An 18,992-nucleotide genomic window follows, 5' to 3' on the forward strand; every position below is an offset into this window, starting at 1 on the left:
CTGTTGAGCAGGTTCACGATGATCCTCGCCGCTTAGCTGATCGAGATCTTGGCCGTCAGCCGCCCAAACGAGCCTTTGCTCGTCCTGTTGACATTGACGTTACAAAGTCACGTCAATCGTGTTTTGTAGAGCCTCACTCGATGCAGTCCCGTGTTGACTCTCAGCCGCTTGTGGACGTTCAGCCGCTGCCGCTTGCTCTTGTTGACGTTCAGGACGTTCACCAACCAGCAGAGTTGACTTGTTTTGACGTTGAGCATCAAGCACTGCAGTCAAGAGTTGTTTTGACTGCTCAGTCTAAGCAGTCAAGGCAGTCTCGAGTTGACGTCGAACGTCCTCCCGCACCTGTTGTTGTTACTGGTCAGTCCTTTAAGCAGTTACATGACATAGCGTCCTTGACTGCTACTGATTGCTCCTTTGCGTGTGGACTCTGCTTGTCAAGCATTGCCACCACGGCAGGTCTCTCCCTTGCTTGAGACTCAGCTATTGTCGGACAAGGTTCCTTCAGATGAGGAAGTTGCTGATCCCCCTCCTACTGATATTCCCTTGAGGACTCTGTCAGACGGAGAGGAGCCTAAAGCTGCTCAGCCCTCTATGGACTTAAAAGAAATCATGCTGATTTTTAAGGATCTTTGTCCGGATTTTTTTGTAACTGCTGCTCCTCGTTCGCCTAAACGTCAGAGTTTACACTAGGCCTAGCTACTTCGAAGCCGTTGTTTTATAAGCTAGTGCTCTCTCGCTCTTCTAAGAGAGCTTTACGTTTGCTAGGCGACTGGTTAATCACCAGGAGGAGTTTGGGGGAGACAGCCTTTGCTTTCCACTACTTTTAAGCTGGCTTATAGAGCGAGAGTCTGATATGACACGGGAGAAGTTCTCTGCTTGGGAGTTCCTGCCTCTGCCCAGATAGACTTCTCAAACCTCATAGACTCTCCCTGGCGCCTGGCCATGAGACGCTCCAAGATTTTATGGTCGACTTCAGAGCTAGACCATCTCCTGTTAGGAGTTTTTTTTTTCGAGCGTTTGAAGTTTTGCTATACAATTATGTCATGCATAAACAAGGCTTTCAGGGATGGCTCCAATGATCTGACAGCCACGTTCTCTGCAGGAACAAGTCCCTCAGGGATGGCTCCAATGATCTGGCAGCCATGTTCACTGCAGGAGTACGTAAGAGGCAAGTGCGCTCAATGTATTCATTGTCAAGACAAACTTCACGATGAAGTCTACCAGGCTGTTTTGACAGCATTAATGGAAGGCGACTGGATGGTCTCTCTCGACCTTCAGGAGGCATACTTCCACATTCCTATACACCCGGATTCCCAATCGTTTCTGAGGTTTGTTTACAGGAATGTGGGGTACCAGTTTCGAGCCCTGTGCTTTGGCCTCAGTCCTGCTCCTCTTGTGTTTACGAGGCTCATGAGGAATGTGGCAAAATCCCTCCATCTATCGGGGATCCGAGCCTCCCTGTACTTGGACGACTGGCTTCTCAGAGCATCGTCCAGTCTTCGCTGTCTGCAGGATCTACATTGGACGTTGAGTCTGGCCAGGGATTTGGGACTTTTGGTCAACCTAAAAGTCCCAACTGATCCCATCCCAGATTATTCTATATTTGGGGATGGAGATTCGCAGTCCAGTTTTTTTCGGGCTTTTCCGTCTGCCACCCGAATAGAACAAGCCCTGCTCGAAGTCTAACTAATGCTGAAAAGAGAACGTTTGTTCAGTCAGGAGTTGGAACAGTCTCGTAGGGACTCTCTCATCCCTGGAGCAGTTTGTCTCACTAGGGAGACTACACCTTCTGCCTCTCCGGTTCCATATAGCCGCTCACTGGAACTAGGACAAGACGTTAGAGACGGTATCATTCCCAGTCTCCGAACCAGTAAAGGCATGCCTTAAATGGTGGGACAGCAATATCAGTCTGAGAGAGGGACTATCCCTAGCAGTCAAGAACCCAAACCACGTGTTGTTCTCAGACGCGTCGGATTTGGGTTGGGGTGCGACCCTGGACGGTCGGGAATGCTCGGGTCTGTGGACCTCAAGTCAGAAGAGCATGCACATCAACGGCAAGGAGCTATTAGCAGTCCACTTGGCCTTGATGATATTCGAAAGCTTCTTCGAAACTAAGTGGTAGAGGTCAACTCAGACAACACCACAGCTTTGGCGTACATCTCCAAGCAAGGAGGCACACACTCCTTCACGCTGCTCGAGATCGCAAGGGACCTTCTCTTATGGTCAAGAAATCGAGGCATCTCCCTGTTGACGAGATTCATCCAGGGGGACTTGAACGTCTTGGCAGACTGTCTCAGTCGGAGGGGTCAGGTGATACCCACGGAATGGACCCTCCACAAGTACGTGGGCAAGAGTCTTTGGGCTACTTGGGGTCAACCCACCATAGACCTCTTTGCCTCCTCGTTGACCAAAAGGTTACCAATCTATTGCTCTCCAGTCCTCGATACAGAAGCAATCCACATAGACGCGTTTCTACTGGATTGGTCTCTTCTGGACTTATATGCATTCCCACCATTCAAGATAGTCAACAAGGTACTGCAGAAGTTCGCCTCTCACGAAGGGACAAGGTTGACGTTGGTTGCTACCCTCTGGCCCGCGAGAGAATGGTTCACCGAGGTACTTCAATGGCTGGTAGACTTTCCAAGAAGTCTTCCTCTAAGGGTAGATCTGTTACGTCAGCCCCACGTAAAGAATGTCCATCAAAGCCTCCCCGCTCTTTGTCTGACTTCCTTCAGACTATCGAAAGGCTCTCAAGAGCTCGAGGCTTTTCGAAGGAGGCAGCCAGTGCGATTGCAAGAGCGAGGAGAGCTTCTACCATTAGAGTATACCAGTCGAAGTGGGAAGTCTTTCGAGACTGGTGCAAGTCAGCATCTGTGTCCTCGTCCAGTACCTCTGTAACCCAAATCGCAGATTTTCTTTTACATCTGAGAAAGGTTCGCTCCCTTTCAGCTCCCACGATTAAGGGCTACAGGAGCATGTTGGCTTCGGTCTTTCGACATAGAGGCTTAGATCTTTCCAACAATAGAGATCTCCAAGATCTCCTTAAGTCTTTCGAGACCTCTAAGGAACGTCGTTTGGCAACTCCTGGATGGAACTTAGACGTGGTCCTAAGGTTCCTCATGTCAGACAGGTTTGAGCCATTACATTCAGCCTCCCTGAAGGATCTCACCCTCAAGACACTTTTCCTAGTGTGCTTGGCTTCGGCTTAAAGGGTCAGTGAACTTCATGCCTTCAGTAAGAACATCGGCTTTTCTACAGAAAAAGCCACTTGTTCACTTCAACTTGGTTTCCTGGCCAAAAATGAACTGCCTTCTCGTCCTTGGCCTAAATCTTTTGATATTCCTTGCTTATCAGAGATCGTAGGCAACGAACTGGAAAGAGTATTATGTCCTGTTAGAGCTCTTAAGTTCTATTTAGCTCGTACTAAGTCATTACGAGGTAAATCTGAGGCATTATGGTGCTCAGTTAAGAAACCATCATTGCCTATGTCAAAGAATGCTTTGTCATATTTTATCAGATTTTTAATACGAGAAGCTCATTCTCACTTGAATGAGAAAGACCGATGTTTGCTTAAGGTTAAGACGCACGAAGTTAGAGCTATAGCAACCTCCGTGGCCTTCAAGCAAAATAAATCTCTGCAAAGTATTATGGACGCGACTTTTTGGAGAAACAAGTCAGTGTTCGCGTCATTTTACTTAAAAGATGTCCAGACTCTTTACGAGGACTGCTACACACTGGGTCCATTCGTTGCAGCGAGTGCAGTAGTGGGTGAGGGTTCTACCACTACATTACCCTAATTCCAATATCCTTTTTAATCTGTCTCTTGAAATGTTTTTAATATTGTTTTTTGGGTTGTACGGAAGGCTAAGAAGCCTTTCGCATCCTGGTTGATTTGGCGGGTGGTCAAAGTCATTTCTTGAGAGCGCCCAGATTAGGGGTTTGATGAGGTCCTGTTGTATGGGTTGCAGCCCTTAATACTTCAACTCCTGGGAGTCTTTCAGCATCCTAAGAGGATCGCTGGGCTTCGTGGGGAAGGCAGAGTAATCGTCTAAGTCAACTTCCTTACCAGGTACCTTTATATATTTGGGTTTTGTTATGATATAACTGTCAAAAACTCTAAGCATATACGCTGTAAACTTAATTAACTCTGGTCTCTACCCACCACCATGGGTGTGAATCAGCTATTATATATTCACCGGCTAAGTTAAATATTTAAAAATGATACAGTGAACCCTCGCTACTTCGCGGTTCGACCATCGCGGATTCACCACTTCGCGGATTTTTTCCATAACTCATATATATACAGTAATATATATATATATATGTATGCATGTATTTATGTATATATGTAGGTATGTATATGTGTATACATATAAATATATATATATATACACACACACACACATATATATATATATATATATATATATATATATATATATATATATATATATATATATATATATTATCTATATATCTAAAGTAGGAAGATGTGATGTAGTTCTAAGGGAAAAGTATGGGAAATATGTCTGGGTAATAAGCAAAGCTCTACCTCCAGTTTGTTTCTACATTATGATCAGAGATAAATGTAAACAAAACATTGGTTGCCATTTTTTATCGTGCTTTTTAGCATGTTTAGGAAATGCAAGATATAAAATCACCTTTAATATTTGTGCCTGTTTTAGTTTAGGGTACTGTAGTACATGCATTAAGTATTCTGTACATTAAAGGGTAGTTTGTTAACAGTACTACGTACAAGGGAAGGTTCTAAAAGTCTGAATATACATGTTGAATAAATAGGTAAATATGGTGTCACTACTTCGCGGATTTTCACCTATCGCGGCCGCGACTGGAACCTATCTACCGCGATAAACGAGGGTTCACTGTATTTTAATTATAAAATAAATTTTTGAATATACTTACCCGGTGAATATATAAATTAAAGGCCCCCCCTTCCTCCCCGATAGAGACCCAGCGGGATGAGAAAAATTGGGTCTGTTTACATGTATATGCGGTATCTGGCCGATAGTTGGCGCTAGTGGGCACACCCGCAACCTTCATAGCGGTCGCTCGCGAGTTTTTGTGTGTTTTTTCTGTCGAGCCGCCGGAGGCTCAGCTATTATATATTCACCGGGTAAGTATATTCAAAAATTTATTTTATAATTAAAATATCATTTTAGGCTAAACCACATTCATGTATATACTGTTGTATGAAAAGTAATGGGCCAAGAACATTACCCTTAGGGCCACCAGATATCACATTCCTATACAGTACTCATTATAGTACCCATCAACAATCTATTACAAAATAATTCAATAATGATGCTAAAAAAAGACCCACCCACTTCCAACTGTTTGAGTTTAAAAACAAAGCCTTATGATTAACACCGTCAAAGGTGGTACTAAAATCAAGGCCAATTATACAAACTTCCTGACTACGATGAAAGGATTTCTGTACAGCATTGGCAATTGTGAGAAGGGCATCACATGCTGATCCTTTGAAAACTGATCCAGGTACATCACAGACAAAGTAAGATGAGCCGTGGCTGGTTTGAAAATTCCAAGAGAAGATCTGCCATCAATAGCATTGTGTGATACGGTGAGGCTGTAAGCACCAGTTTCAAGACAGCAGTGTCATTTGTTTCCAAATTTAAAATTGTTAATTCTGAGTCTTGCATGCCATAGCAAGTGTTCAGCTACGAGGACACCTGTTTATTTTGGAAGAAGATGCCTGGGAGGACCTTCACTATTGCAGTAGAAAAAGAGTTTCTGATCTGAAGGCCACGAAATAGCATCTTACCATGCTGTTCTGTGCTAATGTCAGTAGGGATTGTAGAATTGAAACTCTTGTGAGTTACTTGTAGAATCCACGAGCCTTTAAAATGTACAAGATGCAGAAGAAGCTGGGCATTAGGTGGAGGGCAAACAAGGTTTGGGTGACTTGCATTTTATTTGTGGAATAGGTCAATGAGGTTTTCAGTCTGGAGGCTAAAAAATACCTTATGGACAAGAACCTCACACTCCAAAGCATTGTTACATATGTACAATGCTCCTGCTCATCTTCCTGCCATTGGAGACTACATAAAGGGGGAATTTAAATACATCAAGATCAAATTCCTGCTCCCAACACCACTTGAGTATTCCATCCCATGATCAGAAGGTGATCTCAAACTTCAAAAAGCTTCACACAAGGGCAATGCTTCGAGGTCGCCAAAGGAACCAAGCTCATCCTCCTAGTTTTTGAAAGAACATTTCCATATTGTCAGCTGCTTCAAAGTGTTTGATAAAGCTGATTAAATTGTGTCCTTTGGCAAGACAATGGGGTTGGAGGTGAAAAAGAACGACATTAGTGATCATCTTGAGGAATATAGTAAGCAGCTAACGACTAAGGCAATGGTGAAGTTGCATAACGAGCAGGAATAAGAGCTTGTGGGAGGGATTTCATTTGAGGAGGAGGGACAATGATGAACCTCCTGCCTCAAGTGAAATTTGTCAATACATATATATATATTTTTTTGTAATGACTTAGAGCAAAAACTTCCAAGAACTTCTAGTGCAATAAAGTAATTTTGTATGTTTTCCAAAATGACCACGCATGATTACTCCCAGAATTTTAAATGAATTCCCCACATCATCCAGTCGTCCATGCCCAAATTTAGTCTGTTGCTAACAGTAAAACATGTTTCATGTGGCAGCTGTAATTCGAAGAAATGATAAGATTCAAATACAAATTTTATCAGGAAACATTGTCAGAAACCTTAGCCTCTTTCATTCTTCTCTGTTTCAATTTTGAAATTTCTTTGTACTGTATTAGAAAAGATTTAATTTAAAAATCCTTCATTTGAGCCACCTATGGTTTTTTATTTGGTGGTCTGATTACAGTACAGTATTATTAATATTAGTAAAATTATGATGATTTAATTGGAAGGAAACTGGTCGAGAAATTCTTTGAGGTGGTGAAATTTGGTACTAAGATTATGAATAGCATCAGCTTTTAGTAAATGTTAATGAAAACAAGATCATGTGAGATTTACTTTTTATCTTAATGTCTTTTCTCCAATAATAGTGGTATTAATAAGACATGATGCAGTACAGAATTACTATTCTAGTCCCTCTCTCTCTATCTCTCTATCTTTCTCTTGATCACCTATTGATTTTGCATTAAGGTATTATCGGGAAGGCTGCTGAGTTAATGATTTATTGGACTAAAGGTGGATGTTGCCCTTCAGTCTCTCCCTTAATGGTCAGATGTGACATATTGAATTTCTGGGAATAGTTTAATAATGCCCTTTTTTTTTATATAAATTGAGCAAAAGTATTTCTCCACATACTTCCTTTTACAATGTATTTTTTTTTGCCTTCTACTTGATGATTTCATTCATATTTACCTTAAGGAATTAATTTTCTACACTATTTTTCACAATTGATAACCTGTTGGATTTATATTTATTTTTTTGTGATGAAAGTTTTTCTGTTTCAATATAAACTTACCCATAATTATTTGATAAATCATATCATCTACTTTACTACAGTGTCCCGTTAAAAAAAGCTTAAGCCAAAAAGCTCATTATATTGAGCTAAATACTGTAATCTTCAATTATAATTATTCTGCATGAATATTTGTAAGCTTTATTGTGCATTTTTGCAGGTTTTACCATGCAATACATATTTGACTTGATTTATGGATATTTAAAGGAAATTGTTAAGGTTTATGGTATTTTGTCTTTTTTACTAGTACAGTACTGTACATGCAATATTTAATTTTTTTAGAATAGTGCTTTTGTATGTGATGTTGCATAATTTTGGATGAAATTTAAATTTTTTTTTTCAAAGTAAAAAACAAGATATGATAGGTATGATACCATACCAGTAACTAAAAGAGGTAATCTATATATCTTCCTTCAGTCGGTGGGTCACAGTCTTTCAGAGCAGGTTAGTGTCTTTCTCTCTCTCTCTCTCTCTCTCTCTCTCTCTCTCTCTCTCTCTCTCTCTCTCTCTCTCTCTCTCTCTCTCTCTCTCTCAACAAAGTGTTTCTTATGGAAACATAGGCTTCAGGGTCTTATTATAGCTGTACTTCATAATAATTTTATTTATGTATAGTATCAGCATTTTAATAGTTACCAGTGTTCATATTTTTCTCATTAAAAATTCTTAGGGCAATCATGTGGGCAAATTTGAGGAGAAAAAATTCTCTCTCTCTCTCTCTCTCTCTCTCTCTCTCTCTCTCTCTCTCTCTCTCTCTCTCTCTCTCTCTCTCTCTCTCTCTCTCTCTCTCTCTCTCTCTCTCTTACTGTGACATGGAAAGCCCTAGTAGTGTTGGTGTTAGATGACCTAGTTGTGCAAATTACTTTTCTTCTTTTGGGATTGTTTTAAAAATATCATTCAAATTCTGTTTTATAATTAGCTTGAAGTTCTGTTTTATAATTAGCTTAAAATTTCTCTCTCTCTCTCTCTCTCTCTCTCTCTCTCTCTCTCTCTCTCTCTCTCTCTCTCTCTCTCTCTCTCTCTCTCTCTCTCTTTTTACATATAGATATTTCTTAAGATTTTTACCCCTAAAATGGTTTGTATTCAACTTAGATTGAAATATCAGCTGTCAGATAAATATTTCAAAAGATTACATTACATTAAGTAAATTGGAATAGGAAAAACTTTCATCTCTTCCTTCTATTGCAATATTACTTGATATTTGAAGACTTGTGATTTTTGCTAGTGTACTATTCTCTGGTAGGTGAGTGGAGTGGATCCTTAATATTCATATTTTCTTGTTTGAATTGAAATTATTTTCTTTGTTTTTCTTTTAACCTACTTTCTTTTTTTTACTATTTGCAAATTGCAAAGAGAATAGACAATTTAGAGGAATACTCAAATTTAGTTATGCACACTCCGTTTTGCAGAAATTTAATTTTAACTGATAGGTGATGAATGTCAATTTCCAACTCAAGAGTTGAAGGTTTGCCTACCCCTCCAATTAATAAATCCAGACATGTTTATGCTACCTAGTTAAAGTGTGTTCATATTTTCTAGGTTGAACTTCTGATAATTGTGTAAAACTGAGGGACAAAGTATCTCTCTTAAGGAACAACAGTAATGTTCAATTTAATTTTCACCTATTTCATTTGGATCTCCTTATTGCACTTCTACTTTTATAAAGAACAAATTTGTGGTGTAAGTTCTAAGGAAATCAACAAATTTGAATAATCAGACTACAAATACTTTAGGATTACAATGTATAATATTAATATAGTATTAGTAATAGTTGCTGTACTCAACAGATTTAGTGGATTCTCTTTCAGTTGTTTGTACATGGTTCTTGAATGTCTCATTGCACAATGAATTTGGTAGTTAATGCTTTGCTTGATTCTGCTTTTTCCCCATTCCTGCAAACTATGGCCATACAATTGAACCAACATTCCTCAAAAAGGATTACTGTACAGTATATACTAAGAGCATTATATCCATTTGTCAGGAGTACATTTATAGTCACTAAAATTATAAAGAATTGATTTAGTCACTAAAATTATAGAGAATCGTTGATGCCAACCAACTTGAGAACCTTTTTTTTGCAATATGTAAATATATACTGTATAATTATTTAGCCAAAAAGGGTTATTTAAAGAAAAGAAAATTACATGGTAATATAAAATATTAAAGTAAGATAAACAGAAACTTATTTAGCAATGAGATTGAACACTCACTGAAAGGTTACCCTCGTGATGTGTAGAGGTATTACGGTATGTGTTGGGGGTTGTGGGTGGGTTGCAGTGTTGAGGTGACTTGGAGTTTATCTTTTTCTTGGAGATGGTAGTGATGCTAACTAATTGTTAGTTTGTTCTTATGTAATCTACAAACTTTCATCTTATGATAAAAGTCACCTTTTAGGTACGAGCTGGTATGGCTATCGAAGTATGGTAACAAGATGTCTCTATAGTTGTATTCCAGCAGCTATCCTTTCAGTCACTTTCTACTACAGGGAGGATGTATGGTGGTATTCTTAGGCTTGGATCACAAATCTGCAACCAAGCTTTTCGACTCCTTTTTATCAAGCTAGCTTTTACACTTTGAAATTTTAATCTTATCAGCAACCATGGAACACTTCTCCGAAGAGGACCATTGAGGCTTTCCCACTCCTGGCAACAATTCTTTGAATTAGGATAAAGAGAAGGTGGATCATGATCACCCAAAAACAATTCCCTTGCACAATCTAGGTGATAATTGCAGACAAATCTGGGAGAATGCAACCTTAAACCACTTACCAAATAAGTACAAAAATCCTGATAATCTGGAGCACACGTCTTTACACTACCAAAGCGACTTTCTGGCTGAATAAAGCAATATGACATCTGCAGCATGTTATTGATGGTGCACAATACTTGCTCTCTTTGCTTTACAGGAAGCCTTAGTATATTGAAGGAAAGAAAGCAAAGAATTTTTTAACTCTTAAGGAATAATTTGTATATACCAAGCTTCTGGAGACAGAAGTAATATGAACATCAGGGGAATCCCATAGAAATACTGTAATGGCTGACTCCCTTTTCTCTCTTCACTGTCCCTTGTAACTACTGTATATGAAGTACTGTGAATAATCTGGCAAGTGACTGGCCTCCCCAAAATATTATCAACTAGAAATTTTTATGTCATCCTTCACCCTTACTAATTCCATAAAAAATAATTAAAAGTTACTACATACAGTATATACATTACATATTCTTTTGATAGATTTATGTCCATACTGGAATATGCATAACGTACATGTCTGTACTCACTTGTATTCTTATATTATTGTTTTTCTACTATTTTACTAGCTTGATATCTCTGATTCTTGGTCCGAACTCCTACCATATATAAAAGTCATAGGATTCCAACACTCCTAGTTATTATAGCTACAGCCAGCAGTGTACTTTTCTGGACCAATCATGGTTTGATATTTGTGCATCCAATCCATTCCATATTTCTCCTTGGGTCCTCTGGTATTGTTCATTATGTTTCCACAATAATAGGTTCTACTTCCTGCTCAGCTAGCCACAGCCTTGATCCTTAACTCTTGCAACCCATGATATAGTTAAACTTATCAGAAATATGTTTTGGATTTCTTTATTTTCCATGATTAGATCTGGTCTTCAATCTTGTATCACAATGTTAAATCTTACATCACAGTTCCAGGGTAACATGATTTACAGCACTTTTCTGATACTGTATACAGCAGTACTATTCTTCCATACCTGGTAGTCTTGAGTTCTTTGCAGTTATCGTTGTTATTTCATTAGGTAACAAGACTGCTTCAGTTTACAGTACTGTAGTTAGTTTTATATGCAAGTTTTTGCTCATTTTATATAAGATTTTTGTTCACTTTAATCTAACATTTTTTAAACATATGACTTACCCGGTAGTTATATATATAGCTTTAGTCCCTGACGTCCCGGCAGAAATTTCAAAATTTGCGGCAATCGCCGATTAGGTAGCCAGGTGTACCACCGGTGCGCCCTCTAGTAAGGTACCTGGAACCATTCCAGTGATTCCTCAGATCTTCCCTTCCGCTCACGCCGGCAACATCGTTGGATTTCTCACTCACTGTAACCTGTATAATTTCAGCTATCTTGGTGATGTACAATTATACTGTTGGCTTTCGCTCGTTTGGTTTTATTTTGACTGAGAGTTAGTGGTTGGAATATGATCGCTAAGTTCTTAGCTTGAAAGGGATAGGATTAGGAGTTTTTTCCACCTACTATAAAACTAACGAACCTACTCCTAAAACATGATGGCGGAGGGAAAACACTCCGCCAACACTATGACGTCACAATCATATGACGTAAACTACGTAGTACTGCGAAGTATGACTTGCAAATTAATTTCTTTTTCTATGCAAAGAATGAAAAGTAAATACTAATTTCTAACCAAAAGTATTTAAGTTTTTATAAGATAATAGAAATTTATTATTTTTAAGAAAATATTTGTTCTATTAGTATACTTTCTTTAGATAATCATTGATATATTTTCTGAGATTAAATAAAACTAGCGTACAGTTAAATTTACGTTACGTAGTTCTCATGACAATCGATACAGTCTCACAAATTACTTTGTATCGTTATTATTTTTTTCCGATATTGGGAATTCTAATATTAATCAGATTACCTATTGCATTCTCACTCAAGCCCTTGGCGTAAAAGTATTATCTCTCGCAACGGGCAGGTCTAATTATGCTCTTATGTGAAAGAGTATAAAAAGTGCAATTTTCAGTGCTAAATTAGTGCAGTGAATTTAATCAGTCAGTGGAGGGTGCGTCTTCTCGACCCTGTCGTTATCCTAGCCTTAGACCTCTTCCAAGCTCCCCAACCCCTGGGAGAACGAATGTCGATCGGCAAAAGGAAACGAGAGGCGTTAGCACCCTAGCAGACGTCCCCTCGAGCGTTCCTGTTAACACTTCCCAGAACGCTCGCCCTCGCCGTGGAAAAGGCAAGGTATGAGTGTTATCTTCGCCGTCGGATGACGCTGCTCCCAGGCGGGGCTGGCATCTTACGTATTTTCCTTCCTGCTAGACATGGAGAGTTGCTCGTCATGACGCTGAGCGTTTAGATTCTAAACGCTACGACGCGAAGAGAGTTGCTCGTCATGACGCTGAGCGTTTAGATTCTAAACGCTATGACGCCTAGCGTCAGATAGAACGCCGGGCGTTCAAGAAGTTGGTCTACTTCACGCCAAGCGCCGAGTAGTTGGTAGTCATGTCACGTTATGCTGAGCGTCATAGCATTGGACGGCAAGCTACTAACGCTGCTGTAAGAGTTAGACACGATGTTTGACACTTGAGTGCAACTTCTGATGTCTCTCTTGTTGGACGAGCGAGGCGTCTAGTCACGATGATCATAGCTCCGAGCGTCTAGATCGTGAACGTCATTGTTCCGAGCGTCTAGATTGCGTACATCATAGTTCCGAGCGTCTAGATCGCGAACGTCATTGTTTCGAGAGTCAAGCGTTTGAACAACATGACGCCGAGTGGTGTAATGACTATCCTCTTGCTCAGTGCAAGCAGTTAAATGTGACGCCGAGCGTTAAGCAGTTAGACGTGACACCGAGCGTCAAGCAGTCAGCCGTGACGCCGAACGTCGAGCAGTCAGACGTGACGCCGAGCGTCAAGCAGTCAGCCGTGACGCCGAACGTCGAGCAGTCAGACGTGACGCCGAGCGTCAAGCAGTCAGACGTGACGCCGACATCAAGCAGTCAGACTCGGACGTCATGATGAAGCCAATCGAACCGAGCGTCTAGATGGCGGACGCCTTAGTTCTGATCGTAAGGATCGCGAGCGTCTTGTTTCTGAGCGTCAAGCGTTGGTACAACGTGACGCCAGACGTGATGATCTTGGGCCCCTTGACGCCAGAAGTCAAGGAGTTGACTCCTGATATCCAAGACGTCTACTTCTGTTAGAGCCTTGTAGGTGGAAAGGATCGACAGTCATTTTTTCACCTACTGAACTGTTAGAGGAATTCTCGGAAGGAGAAGATCCTATAGACCCTTCATCCTTCGGTTGACCTAAAGAAACTCGTGAGAGTTTTCCGGATTATTTTGTGCCTGTTGCTCCTCGTTCACCGCCTTCAGAATTTACGCTAGGGAAGGCGTCGAAGGAGTCTCTTTTTACAAAGATGGTTCTGTCTCGTTCATCAAACAGAACTGTGAGGATGTTGGGAGATTGGATGCAGTCCATTAAGAACCAGGGAAAGATGTCTTTCTCTTTTCCCATGGCTAAATTGGCCTCCAGGTCTAGTGTGTGTTACGAGACGGGAGAAGTTCTCGACTTGGGAGTTCATGCCTCTGCCCAAGCAGACTTTTCGAGTCTAGTAGACGCTCCTCGTCGGATGGCCATGAGAAGGACCAAAATACTCTGGTCAACTTCAGAGTTTGATCATCCTCTCAAAGGTGTCTTCAGAGCTTTCGAGATATTCTTTTTCCTTGTCTGGACTCTGGGAGCCTTGGGGAAGGAGTTTTTCTCCTTTGAATGATGTGGACACTGATAGTCTCAGCCTCTTTATGTCAGGCATGGATAAAGATGGTTCAAATGAGTTGGCAGCCCTTTTCTCAGCCGGGGTCCTTCAGAAAAGAGCCCAGATGTGTTCTTTTCTGTCCATTGGGGTTACACCCATTCAGAAGTCTGAATTGAGGTACGCACCCTTTTTTCTTCCTGTCTTTTTCCTCAAGAATTGGTCAAAGAGTTTTCTTCCGCTTTAGCCCAAAAAGCCACACAGGATTTGGTGTCTAAAACAGCAAGGAAGGTTCTGCCTATTTCTTTCCCAAGCACAAACAATTGTAGGAGCTAGACTAAACAACTTCTGGCAACTTGGGAGAGTAGAGGAGCAGACCTTTGGTCCGTACAGTTACTAAAGGAGGGATTCGAAATCTTTTTTCAAGGGAAACCTCCTTTAATTGTAACTACGATAGATCTCTCTGCCAGATTCAGAGAGTAGTCAAAGAGACAGGCTATGCAACATCAAATGTCTTTTATTGGAGAAGGAGGCAATAGGCAATAGAGACTAGTCCTGGATGTAAGTGCTCTTAACTCCTTCGTTCAGAGGACAAAGTTCTCCATGGAGACATTGAATCAGTCCTAGCAACAGTAAGAAAGGACGACTGGATGGTCTCTTTAGACCTCCAGGATGCTTACTTCCACATCCCCTTCCTTCCGAACTTCAAGCAATACCTGAAGTTCGTGTATAAGGAGGAAGTTTTTTCAAGTTTTGAACGCTTTGTTTCAGCCTAAGTATCGCCCCTCAAATAGAGGGTGCGTCTGCTAGGACCTGTCGTTCCATAGACCTCTTCTAAGCTCCCCAACTCCTGGAAGAAGGAATGTCAAACAACGAAAGGAAACGAGGCGTTAGCGCTCGAGCACTCGTCCCCTCAAGCGTATCTGTTGACACTTCACAGGACGTTCGCCCTCGCCATGTGAAAAGCGAGGTGAAAGTGTTTTCATCCTCCTCGGATGACGCAGCGCCCAGACGGGGCTGGCGTCTCGCATCCAGACCTCTGAAGAGGAAGATTGCCTCTGTCAAACAGCGTCGTGTCATGACACCTCAATTTCCAGGTTGCAGTCATTGGAGCAGTTCGGAGCGTGTCCTACTCAGAGCTTATTCCTACAGTCGCTGCCTGGAGTGTCTGCAGATGACGTTGTGCTTATCAGAAGAACTGGGTCTTCTGAGAAACAGAGACAAGTCTCAACTGACACCATCCCAAGAGATCATTTATTTGGGGACGGAGATTCAGAGTCAAGTTTTTTCGGGCTTTTCCGTCTGCCTCAGGACGGAGCAAGCCCTGTTACAGCTTCCTTGTTTTCTAGAGAAACGGAAGTGTTCTGTGAGAGAGTGGATGAGTCTGCTGGAACCCTCTCTTCGTTGGAGCAGTTTGTCTCCCTGAGAAGACTGAATCTTCGCCCTCTTCAGTTCCGCCTTAAACGACCATGGGAACAAGGGAAAGAAAATAGAGGCAAAATGCATGCCCATTATGGAATCCGTAGAGGTTGTCTTCAGTGGTGGATTGATCCGGTCAAACTTCTAGAAGGTCTTTCCTTGGAACAGAGGCATAAACTAGAAGAAGCTATTGGCAGTCCTGTTGGCCCTCAAAAGCTTCGAAAGGTCAGTACTGAACAGAGTGGTGCAGGTCAACACCTACAACACTTCAGCGTTGGCCTACATAGCCAAACAAGGGGAACCCACTCAAGGTCTTTTTACGAGACTGCGAGAGTTCTTCTTTACTGGACAAAGGAGAAGAATGTAACCCTTGTAACAAGGTTTTATTCAGGGGGAAAAGAACGTGATAAGAGTGTCTCAACAGGAGAGGTCAAGTTCTGTCCACAGAATGGACACTTCATCAAGAGGACGGCTAAAACCTGTAGCGGATTTGGTGTCGTCCTTGTGTAAACCTGTTCGCAACCTCGAAGACGAACAGGTTGGAGACATACTGCTCCCCAGTGCCAGATCTGGAAGCAGTCCACATAGACTTTTTTCTTTTTAGATTGTTCTCATCTGGATGTGTATGCATTCCCTCCGTTCAAGATTGTCCACAAAGTGTCAAAAAAATTTGTGTCACGAGGGAACCAGTTTGACTCTAGTGGGCCCCCTTTTAGCCCTCAAGAGAGTGGTTCACAGAGGTACTAGAATGGATGGTGGACTCCCCGAGAAGCCTTCCAATAAGAATAGATCTACTCAAACAACCCCATTTGGAAGATAACCATCAAAACCTCCAAGCTCTTCTTCTAGCTGCCTTCAGACTATCGAAAAACTCGCAAGAGCTAGAGGTTTTTCGAAGGAGGCAGCGGGAGCGATTGCAAGGCAAGGAGGTCTTCTACCATCAAGGTTTTTCAGAGAATGGAGCGGAGTCACTTCTGTTTTTCTCTCCCAGTACCTCTGTGACTCAGATTGCTGACTTCCTGTTATACCTTACAAGGAAACGTAGGTTTTCCATCAAGGGATACAGGAGCAAGCTAGCGGCTTTCTTCAGGCATAGGAACTTGGTCTTTTCTAATTATAAAGGCCAACAGGATCTTCTCAATTTCTTGAGACATCTAAGGAACGGCACCAGAAATCACCAGCTTGGAATCTGGATATAGTCCTGAAGTTCCTAATGAGTGACAGGTTTGAGCCCTTGCACTCGGCCTCGTTCAAGGACCTCACTATGAAGACTCCTTTTGGTCAGTCTGGCGACAACTAAAGGGTTCAGAGATTCATGCCTTTAACAAGAACATAGGCTTTAGAGATAACAAAGCTTTCTGCTCTTTGCAGCTAGTTTTTCTTGCTAGAATGAACGCCCTTCTCAACCCTGGCTCATGGCCTTTTTGAGATTCCAAATCTTTCGTATGTGGTTCTCGAGGAATTGGAGGAGGTCCTGTTTCCAGGAAGAGCCCTGAAGTTCTACCGGGAAAGAACGAAAGAGTTACGAGGCAAGTCAGAAGCTCTTTGGTGCTCGGTTAAAAAGCCTTCGTTACAGTACATGTCAAAGAATGATCTTTCCTTCTTCATCAGGCTCTTAATAAAAGAGGGTCATTCACATTGTAGTGAGGCAGACCTCTAGCTTTTGAAGGTCTAGACACATGAAGTTAGAGCTGTGGCAACTTCCGTAGCCTTCAAGCAGAATAGGTTTTTTCAAAGCATTATGAACACAACCTTCTGGAGGAGTAAATCTGTGTTCACCTCACACTATTTGATACGTGTCCAGACTCTTTATGAGGACTGCTACACTCTGGGACCATTTGTAGCAACGAGTGCAGTAGTGGGGGAAGGTTCTCCCACTACACTCCCATAACCTAATACCCTTTTCTTCTCTAGGAACGCTTGTATTTTTATGGTTGTTCGTGGAGATTGGACGACAATCTTCCACAATCATTGATTTTAGTCAGGTGGTCATTTTGTTCCTTGGAAACACCCGGAACAAGGGTATTGGAGGAGGTCCTGTCACATAGAGGTTTTTATACCGGTTTTACAGCTCCTAGAGGTCTTCAGCCCCCTGGGTGGATTGCTGGATCTCATAAGGAAAGCGGACATAATGAGGCAGAGAATCATTGAAGTCAGCTTCCTTATCAGGTACGAACCCTTAAGCTTGTTTATTAACTCTTAAGTAAAATTCCAACAATGTTGGCTGTCTCTGACCTTCCACCAAGGGTGTCAATCAGCTATATATATATAACTACCGGGTAAGTCAGATGTTTAAAAATTATATTTTCATAAAAAAATTTTTGAACTTACCCGGTAGTTATATATAATTTGATTCCCCCCTCCTCCCGTCTAGAGACCTATGGGCATGGAAGATCTGAGGAATCATGGAATGGTTCCAGGTACCTCGCGAGAGGGCGCGCTGGTGGTACACCTGGCTACTCAATCTGCAATTGCCGCGAGGTTTACATTTCTGCCGGATGTCAGAGACTAAAGCTATATTTATATAACCACCGGGTAAGTATGTTCAAAAATTTATTTTATCATGAAAATATCATGTTCCAGTTTTCATAGCAAAATTGTCTGCATCATGGTTGGCTGTTAAGAATATTAAAAATGTGCCACCACAGAAATTTTCATTTACACTTGGTTTAAAATTGCTTTAGCTTCAAGAAAATTTTTGTTGTTTAAGCTAAATTATCATTCCATAAATTATCTGAAGATGGTGTCAATTTTTTTAGTATAGCCTATAGAGGAAGCTTGTATAGACTTCTTAGTGTGTGTATGAATATTGTAAGAGAAAAGAAGTTATTGATAAAGTGGTCAAAGCTGTAACAGCTATGACGAGTGACTGTGTATCTGTTCTTGTCATTGATATATTGACGTCAATAAAACCCATCATCTTCATTTGCCATTTACTGAAGATGATGGGTTTAAAGACATCAATATATCAATGACAAGATACATGCAGGTTATTCATCTTCTAGGTCATTTTATTGATGACTTTCACTGAAAAAAATGAAGCACAATGATGTTGGGGGGTGTTCTTAAATTTAAGCATAAAGGTCACATTAAAATAGTATTAGCCTGTCTTTGAAATATTTACATCCATTTAACTATTGGGTATTTTATGAATAACTCATGCTCAGTCTCAGAAGGCAGAACATCACTTGCAATAGAATAACTTATGTCAACAAGTATCAATTTTTTAATGAAATTCATAAAGGAAGTTTTGTCAAAAACTTTGACCAGTTATTAAATGTTTAAAGAGTTGCTAATTATTAGATAAGATCTAATGTACTGTTGCTCTTCAGAAGAAATGCTTCAGGTCAGCTATATGAAAGTATGAATGTTTTCTCAGTGTCTGGTTAAATTTTATTAACCATCCTCCTTATCACATGTTGAATTGGTGTGTTGTAGGAATTTACATATACTTCAAAAGAATAATGTTAAGCTTACTATTTGAAATGTCAAAGAAAATAGATAATGCTGTATAAGAAATATTGATAATGATGACAAGGCATGTTGAGCATAGTTTGTAATTTTAGAAATGATGAAGTATAAGAGTAAGGCTAAGTTAATGGATAG

At 40.9% G+C, this 18,992-nt stretch overlaps 1 protein-coding gene across 6 annotated transcripts in view; it reads left to right on the top strand.

The window, feature by feature from the left end:
* LOC137627804 (guanylate kinase) overlaps positions 1-18,992 on the top strand; it is a 121,549-nt gene that overhangs the window by 18,565 nt on the left and 83,992 nt on the right. The window contains exon 1 of one of the 6 annotated variants that reach the window (XM_068359200.1): positions 7,918-7,932. The exons of the other annotated variants lie outside the window; for them this stretch is intronic. The gene's annotated coding sequence lies outside the window, so the exon portion shown is untranslated. Of the gene's footprint in view, positions 1-7,917; positions 7,933-18,992 lie in introns of those variants that run through there. 6 annotated transcript variants of the gene reach the window in all.

The sequence above is a fragment of the Palaemon carinicauda genome, chromosome 2, assembly GCF_036898095.1.
Source record: "Palaemon carinicauda isolate YSFRI2023 chromosome 2, ASM3689809v2, whole genome shotgun sequence".
NCBI lineage: Eukaryota > Metazoa > Arthropoda > Malacostraca > Decapoda > Palaemonidae > Palaemon > Palaemon carinicauda.